Source organism: Malus domestica, chromosome 11 (genome assembly GCF_042453785.1).
Source record: "Malus domestica chromosome 11, GDT2T_hap1".
In the NCBI taxonomy this organism is placed as follows: domain Eukaryota; kingdom Viridiplantae; phylum Streptophyta; class Magnoliopsida; order Rosales; family Rosaceae; genus Malus; species Malus domestica.
Window position 1 is genome coordinate 18753775 of NC_091671.1, and position 8782 is coordinate 18762556.

The window sequence follows — 8782 nt, forward strand, 5'->3', positions numbered from 1 at the left end:
TTCACGACCAGGGTGATAATCAATCGTGCAATCATAATCATTAAGCAACTCTATCCATCTTCGTTGTCAAAGATTAAGATCCCTTTGAGTGAGAAGATACTGAAGATTCTTATGATCTGTAAAAATCTTACATTCCTCACCATAAAGATAATGTCTCCAAATCTTCAAGGCAAAGATAATAGCTGCTAATTCAAGATCATGAGTAGGACAGTTCATCTCATGAGGCTTCAACTGTCGCGAAGCATAAGCAATCACCCTACCATGCTGCATCAACACACAACCTAGACTGTTTAAGGAATCATAACTATAAATCTCAAAATTACCACTATCATCTAGTAGTGCCAAAACAGGTGCATGAGTGAAACAATACTTCAACTGCTGAAAACTCTGCTCACAATTATCATCCCACTCAAATTTAACATCTTTTCTAGTCAATATCGTCAGTGGGAAGGCAATAACCGAAAAATCTTTAACAAACCGTCGATAATAACCTGCTAGTCCAAGAAAACTCTGTACCTTAGTGACGGTTCATGGTTGCTCCCAATTTTCAACAGCTACTACCTTTTGAAGATCCACTAGAATACCTTGAGCTGATATAACATGTCCTAAAAATGCCACTTGATCTAGCCAAAATTGGCACTTGCTAAACTTAGCATACAACTGGTGTTCCCTCAATTTCTTCAACACCAAAGTGAGATGTCGAACATGCTCTGATTAAGACTTAGAGTACACCATAATATCGTCAATAAAGACAATGACAAACCTGTCTAAATATTGATGGAATACTTGATTCATCAAATCCATAAAAGCACCCAAATGGCTTCACAAGAAACTCATAATGACCATATTGAGTCCTAAAAGATGTCGTAAAAACATCCTCACTTCTGATCTTCAATTGATAATAAGCAGACCTTAAATCAATATGAGAAAATACATAGGCGCCCCGAAGCTGATCAAACAAATCATCTATACGAGGCAACGGATAACGGTTTTTAATCGTTACCCGATTTAATTGCCTATAATCAATACATAGCCTCAAAGTCCCGTCTTTCTTCCTCACAAATAAAACTAGAGCTCCCTAGGGTGAAGTACTAGGCTGAATAAAACCTTTATCAACTAATTCCTACAACTGGATTTTCAATTCCCTCAATTCAGCAGGAGCCATTCGATAAAAAGTTAAAGATATAGGATCTGTACCTGGAAGTAAATCAATGGTGAACTCCACGTCTCGGTCTGGCGACAATCCAGGTAAATCATCAGGAAATACATCAGGAAAATGCCTAACCACTTGAACATTCTCCACACTATTAGGAGTATTATCATTCAACACCACATGAGCCAAATATCCCTGAGAACCTTTCTCTAACAACCTTTTAGCCCTTATGGTAGAAATAACACCATGCCTTACCCCATTACGCTCGCCCACAAATGTAACCTCAGGCAATCTAGGATGATGGAAAGTAACTGTTTTCCCGTAGCAATCTATATTGGCATAATTATAATGCAACCAATATGTGCCCAAAATAACATCAAAATCAACAATATCTAACGGGATGAGGTTAGCTGGCATAACAACATCCTCCATTAACATGGGACATCATGGATATATATAACTAACATAACAGCTCTTCCCTCTAGGCATCACAAACTTTAACTCATACCCGAGAGGTGTGGGATGAGGTTGGGTCGTCTGAGCGAACGTATGAGAAATAATAGAATGCGTAGCACCACAATCAATTAATACTTTAGCAAAATGACCAAGAATATTTAACGTACCTATGATCAATTCAAGATTTTTCTCAGCATCCTGCAATGTCATGTGGTGAATACATCCTAGAGCCTGCTGTCATCCTCCACGACCTCTGCTAGTCTGACCACTACGACCTTGCACATTACATCCCTGGCCTGGCTGATTAGGCTGCCTCGATGATCCTACACTACTAGAAGCAACTTCCACGTGCTGGGATTGTCCTCCAGGGTACCATTGTGATCCACGAGCTAAATATGGTGGATATGGCATATAACCTCCAGAATACTGAGGATAACCATTCTGCTGATACGGGTCCTACGGATACTGATACTGCCCTACAAAATAAGGAGCTACATCACCCTGATAATGATAAGCACCTCCGCGGCTCATCTGGGTAAAACTACCAGGTCCAAGAACTTGCTGGATCAGCACAGACAGTGGTAAGGAAGGCTACTGGGGCCTTTGCTGATTCTGAGGACAATGCATAACCCTATGCCTCAATTGATCACAGATAAAACATCATCTACTACCCTGCCTGCACTCACCAAAATGTCGGCTATTACATCTACGACAAAACGGACTACCAGAACCACCCGAAGCACCAGAATCTCTCTACCTCTAAAAATGAGGACCTCTAAAAAAATCTACCACCTCTTCTCTGCCCAGTGGAACTCAAACCTCTACTAGAAGAACTAGAACTAGTGCCACTCCTCTTAAATCTTTGAGTTTTACGAGTTCCTTGAGATGATTGACCCTTATCTTTATCATCTTTCTTCTTCTAGTTATCTTCTTCCTCATCGCTCTCACTAGGCATATTTTTTTAATCTTCAATCCGCAATAAAATCTCATAAAACTCCTGGTAAGTAGTACAAGGAGTCGTGGTCGCCATAGAACACCATTTCTTCCGAGTACCCAACATGAAATGACGAAGCATCTTAACCGGATTAGTAGCAACCTCCGGATCATAGCGAGACAAATCAGTAAACTTCATGTAGTACTCATTAGCCGTCATCTTTACCTATTTCAAATTTGTAAACTCGTGCTTCTTGCAATCTATATACTCTGGAGGAATGAATCTCTTCTGAAATAACCGCTTAAAAACTTCCCAATCAGCATCTTTCTCTGGTGATAATTGATAAGACTTCCGTCTCCACCACGATGCATGTTTTAGACCTAAAAACTAAGGGTGGGTTCAAAAAACCTAAAACCGAAGCGAACAGAATTTGACGAGTTCTGTTTCGTTTTTTAAGGTTCAGAAACTGAACCGATATATATATTTAATTATTTTTTTCAATATTTATAAATAGTTTAGTCATACAATCATAATAAAATAGAACATGTTGCCGAGTTGGTTTCAGTGAAACTTTTAAGCTGGAGCGCATGGGTTCGAACCCTCATGCATCCAGGATTTCGGAATTTTTTTTTATTTTTTATGAGAAATCAACAAAACCCTTTAACCCTAGCCACTAGTTGTAGTAGCCACACCTTTTCAAATTTTCATTCCCTTATCCCTCTCCTTTGTACTCTGGACGACTGGATCCTCTCCTTCCCACTGCCAGCTCCGCCGCTCTTCATCTTCTTCCTTCCCACTCCTAGCGACCTGCGATCCGTCTCACATCTCATCGATTTGCAAGTGTTGCCAACTCGCCGTCTCACTCTCAGTCTCTCACCCCCGTGACCCGCGACTTCCTCTCGCCTTTTCGAGTCTCAACTCACGACTTCCTTCCTTTGCAAGGTAATTTCTCTCATGTTCTACAGATTTTGTTTTAATTTCATGGGTTTTGCAGATTTTATTTTCAATTTCATTGGTTCTGTAATTTCATGGGTTTTGCGATTTGTTTTGGGTATGCTATTTCTGAACACTATTAGTTGAAGCTAATTTTGGGGTTCTGAAGTAGGTAGGTGTAGAGAAAATTTCAATATTTAAGTCCATTTGTTGAATTTGCATGCTAAATTTGAGTTCGGAACTTTGCTTACTTGTTACCGAATTAGATTTTTGAGCTACTTTTGCAGTTTCTTCATCTTAATTTGTGAACAATTTGATCATGTTTGACTTATCATTTTGTTTTTGGGGTAATCTGTCAAGCTGGTAATATTTTTACCCCATCAATTCGAAAAGTTTTTTTATAGATCCTTTTGATATTGGTGGTGTTTGTACCATACTTGACCAATCCTGAAACTACTGAACACCGGTCAACGTTATACCGTCAAGGACCCAGAAGAGTTTTCCTCCAACCAGGAGGCCAATCACAACGTGACACGTGTTGACATCAGAAGCCAATCATAGCGCGACACGTGTCAACATCAGAAGCCAATCACAACACGACACGTGTCAATGTCAGAATGAAACTAGAAACTCTCTTCTATAAATAGAGATCATTCTCTCACAATATTTCCTAATGTCATTTGTACTAAATCATTCACTAGTACTCACTAAAGGATAGCTTGAACCTATGTACTTGTGTAAACCCTTCACAATTAATGAGAACTCCTATATTCCGTGGACGTAGCCAATCTGGGTGAACCACGTACATCTTGTGTTTACTTCCCTGTCTCTATACATTTACATACTTACCCACACTGGTGACCAGTGCAATCTAGCGAAGGTCACAAACTTAACACTTTCTGTTGTACCAAAGTCCTCATTGATTTTGTGCATCAACATTTGGCGCCGTCTGTAGGAAACGACACTTATTCTCACTCTCTTCAGCTTTGTCAAGCTGGTTTCCACCATTCCTGCACTCTCTTTTGACCAGGCATCCCTTTCTAACATAGGGAGCGAAGGAAGCCACAACACACAGAATGAAACCCCTTTTGCACCTAGTGCGAAGCAGCGAAAGAAGGAAGGAAAAAGGGTTGCTCTTCAAGCTAAAGTCGATGAGTTAGAAGCTCAAAACAACAAGATAGCTATTTGAAACGCTCCACGAAACTAGGCGTACTCAAACATGCGAGCTTGTTGCCCCTGTGGATATCAACCATCATCTGGGTGCCCCCCAACACGGAGGGGCACCTTCCTTCGACATGGGTATCCCTGATGAGGAGCGATCTAATCATCAAAACATTGATCTACGTGAGACTTCTCTCAACCCAGCTATTTCGACCTGAAGCAAGAGAAGTGGAGGAAGAGACCTCCTTGCAGAATGGTTGGAAAGATCGAAAGTCGTTTATCATGACTGCTGAGACTTCCTAAAGCAACGTCGAGAGAATCCCCTCCACATATGCTTGAAGATCAATGACCTAAGGGTTTCTAAAAGACTCGGTCCCTTCCCACAACCCAGGCCAGCTGCCAATCTAGGGAAGGAATGACAAGTCCTAGAGGAACATGAAGGTACAGGAGATTCTGAGGTATTCCGACAAACTCACCCTAGAAGTTAGTACGGCGAGTCCAAGGAAAAATCACATGCCCTTGCTCAAACTTTCCTACTTCCAAGAGGTGATGGAGACTTACGAAAGAAAATCCCAGTGGTACATGACTCTACTCAGGACCCCTTTGTCCTACAGCTCCTTGAGGAAGTAAACAAGTTGAAGGCCGAACGTCAAGCCAAGATACCTGACTGGAACCAACCCAGGCCTGGCCCTCTCACAAGGAGGATCCTCGACACCCCCTTCAAGCAAAGACAAAACAAAAGCTTGGTTTACAACTTTATACTGGAAGGGAAGACCTAATTGAACACCTTAACCTCTTTGAGTCCACTATGGCATATCAGATGCACACCGACGAAGAGCGATGTGTTCTCTTCCCCTCCACCCTCTCTGGCGGAGCTCTAAACTGGTATTGTCACCTTCCACCTGAGACAGTAGACTCATTTAAGGAACTGAAGAAACTGTTTGTCTTTCAACACATCTTCCAGACCGATCGCTTGCATTCTACAGATAACTTGTACACTATTCACCAGAAGCCAGACGAGTTAATACGAGAGTATGCCGGTCGTTTCAGCCATAAGTATTCTCGCTGCGCTGAGGCAGATGACAAGACCGCCCTCAAGGCCTTCACAGCAGGCCTACGTGATTGTTTCTTCAAGCACATGATCAATGCCAACACTTGGAAGACTTACTCTGAGGTGATGGCACATGCTTACAACCATGCCTCCGCCGAGGCAAGAACATATCAAGGGAAACCCCCCACAGCCACCCCTTATCAGCAAGTAGGGAGTGGAAGCTAGATCCAACCAAATAAGAAGACCTCGACTTTCCAAACGGTATCGGTACCTCCCCCTGCCTTACTTAATACTTTGCTAAGTTAACAAACATATCAATCTCAAGGCAAAAAGGAAAGATTTTCATCCTCACCAGTCTCATTTTAGTAAAAGGAGTAAGGCACACTACCGCGATAACCAAGGGTATCGCCATGGTAATCCTCGACCTCAGGCACTCAACACAGTAGGTCAAGCACATGTTAGAACAGCTCCTACCCCAAGGTATGAGGCATACAAACCTTTGAATGCCACATGCGTGGCCATTTACCCTAGCATAGCACACCTGATACCAAAGCCAAAGCCAAGGCACCCGGATTACAAGCCCGCGAAGAACACGGGCACATTTTGCTGCTACCACGAGCATAACGGCCATGATGGCGAGAAATGTATCACCCTTCGTGATCATATTGAAGTTGTGGCACGTGAAGGAAAAATTGATCAATTCCTCCTTCACCCTCTAAGGGGTAACCGTAACCAACGCTAGGTGAATGTGATATATTCCATAAGTGGTGGCACACCCATATCTAAATCTTCTAACAGGGCCATGAAAAATAGTGAACGAGCTTTAAGGTCTGGCTACCAAGTGTTTCACGTGGAAGACATCAGGGGAGGTAAGCATCAAAAGCCTAACTGGGATCAAATATGTTTCTACCCTGAGGAAGAAAAAGGTATCATCTACCCTCACAATGACCCACTGATCGTGGAAGCTCACATAGCCAACTTTGAAGTACGACGAATCTTGGTAGACACGGGGGCTTTGGTCAATATCATGTTTGCTGAAGCTTTCAGGGCACTTAATGTAGCTGAACACTTGCTCGATCGCTCGATTTCCCCTCTGATAAGCTTCTCCAGTGATATCGTGCAACTTTTGGGGAGCATACACTTTCCTTTCAACATTGGTACAGGCCCTTACACAGCTACCATTACCACTAACTTCCTGGTGATTGATTGCCCAACGGCATACAATGTCATCTTCGGACGCACAGGCATCAATTATCTCAAGGCCATGGTATCCACACATATGTTGTTGATGAAATTTCAAACCTCTTATGGCAATGGTTACATTAGAGGAGATCAACTTAGTGCACGATCATGTTACAACACTTCAGTCAAGCAACAACACCTGCTTGTGCCCAAGGAAACCCTTTCTATACATGACCAAGTCATAAAGACTAGCCCAGACAAAGCCAACTTGGATCTTCATCGTGGCAATAGTCAACCCGACGATCTTTGAGATGACTCTTTCACCCAGCAAGCACAACTCGCTGAAGAGTTAGAGAAGGTCTCTATCTCAAAAGATTATCCGGATCGCATGGTAAAGATTGGCACCACCTTGTCACCACCCATTCGGTTGGCATTGATCTCTTTTTTGCAAGAGAACACTAAGGTCTTCGCCTGGTCATACGAGGACATGCCAGGGATCTCTCTCGATATAATCTGTCATCGCTTAAGTATTGACCCCGAGACGAAGCTAGTAAGACAGAAGCGAATATCTTATGATGCTGAAAGGTACGAGGTAATGAAGGCAGAAGTTGAAAAACTCAAAAGCATAGGCTTCATCCGCGAAGTCAATTATCCAACATGGGTAGCAAATGTTATCGTTGTTAAGAACAATCCAACCAAGGAAAGTCTCCTGCTCCAAAAGGTCTTGTGGAGAATGTATGTCAATTACACCAACCTAAACAAAGAATGCCGGAAAGATAGCTTTCCTCTTCCCCTCATAGACAGACTTATAGACTCTACAGTAAGGTGTGAACTTCTGAGCTTCATGGATGCTTACTTAGGATACAACCAAATCCTCATGAACCCTCCGGACCAAGAACACACAGCCTTCACTACTGACAGGGGACTATATTGCTGTAAAGTCATGCCCTTCAGCCTAAAGAATGCAGGAGCGACTTATCAGAGACTGGTTAATTCAATGTTCGCCGAACAGATTGGGAAGAGCATGGAAGTTTACGTTGATGATATGCTAGTCAAGAGCAAACATGCTGACCAACACATCACCAACCTATCTGAAACTTTCACCATTCTGAAGAGGTATCGAATGAGGTTGAACCCCAACAAATGTTCCTTCGGCGTAAGCTCTGCCAAATTCTTAGGCTTCATGATAAGCCAACGAGGCATTGAGGCTAATCCCGAGAAGATCAAAGCAATCCTCGACATGAAGGAACCGGTAACTTCAAAAGACATCCAGAGCCTTACTGGCAAAGTGGCAGCCTTAACTAGGTTCATCTCTAAGGCCACAGACAGATGTGCTCCTTTTTTCAAAGCACTTAAGGGAAGTAAGAAGTACATTACATGGACTGATGAATATACTGAGGCATTCAAGAATCTCAAAGACTACATGAGTAAAGCCCATTTGCTCTCCAAACCTGAGGTTGGTGACACTCTCATTATCTATCTGTCGGTATCGGCTTCAGCAGTAAGTTTCGTTCTTATTCAAAAGGATGGTAATGTCGAACGGCCTGTCAACTATACTAGTAAGGCCTTACAAGATACGGAGACACGATACTCCAACATTGAGAAATTGGCTCTAGCATTGGTCATGTCTGCTAAAAAACTTCGCCCTTACTTCCAAGCACATTCTATCATCGTGCTTACCAATCATCATCTTCGACAAATTCTCCAAAGTCCTGACACTTCCGGGCGAATGATCAAATGGGCGATAACATTTGGTGAGTTTGACATCTCTTACCAACCAAAGCCAGCTGAGAAGGGCCAAGCAGTGGCAGACTTCATCGCCGACTTCCCATATCCTGTTGCCATTGTTTCTACGCCTAAAGAAGTGGTTTCATTACCCTCAGAAGCTTAGAAAATAGAACCAACAACCCCA